Source organism: Poecilia reticulata, linkage group LG5 (genome assembly GCF_000633615.1).
Source record: "Poecilia reticulata strain Guanapo linkage group LG5, Guppy_female_1.0+MT, whole genome shotgun sequence".
NCBI classification, from domain to species: Eukaryota; Metazoa; Chordata; class Actinopteri; order Cyprinodontiformes; family Poeciliidae; genus Poecilia; species Poecilia reticulata.
The window spans coordinates 12,382,918-12,383,897 of NC_024335.1; positions in this window are offsets into that span (position 1 = coordinate 12,382,918).

Sequence of the window (980 nt, forward strand, 5' to 3'; positions counted from 1 at the left end):
TACCAGGGGCATAAAGCCCCAGACAGCATAGCTCCTAGGATCATTGGGACACTCAAACCCCTCCACCACGATAAGGTGGCAGCCCAAGGAAGGGATGTAAGAAATTATTTTAGTTATTTAAAAAAACATGTAACTTAGAGTTCTTGATGAATCTTAAGTCTGAGATTCCAGGTTTTTCTGTTTTGTGATGTTTTATCAGGACAGACACATAATCGAAGTTGTTCAGGAATGACACAATGGGGTTAATTCAGGTTACAGACTGTATTGGTGGCCGGTGAAAATTATTTCTTTTCATGAACGTTTACTGTCAGATTTTTGTCTACTTTGCAGAACAATAACAAACCATTTTATTGAGAAAGATTTCAAATCATCTTTATAATGAAACATTTCCAGATAAAATAGAAGTCTTCTATTTCTGACAATAGAAGAATGAGTGTAAAATGTATTTTAGTATTCATATGTAAAGATAAAYGTGTTTATGAAACACTAAGTCCCTTTTAATATTAAAGATTTYTACTATGAATGGTTTCTGACATTTTGAGCTTTACATCATGCCATAATAGCATTTTGTCATCAAACATGTACCTGGTTTGTTGACTTGATTCTTTCATGCATGTTTGAGAAATCCTTAAATCYCCCACGGCAACCATTCARCTTTGCAAAACGCTTGGGGAACCGAGGCACAGCTCCTCCTCTTTTCGAGGTGTAGCTCCTCCTCTGAGGTGCAGTTTCCAATCTACCGAGCTTCCACCTCACAGAGCACCCTTCCCCCGTGACTCCCCAAGTCAGCTCCTTCAGACTAGCAGCAATTAGCAAAGACCTGATGGAACTGCACACCTGCTGGGCTCATTATACAAGCTACTCATACAGAGAGAGCYGACTCAGTGTTTTGCCCATGGTTTTGCCAACCTCCATAAAAAGAAGCGTTCGGTGTTTGAGTAAACAGAAGTATGTGATAATGGAGCCTATCTTGCAATTTT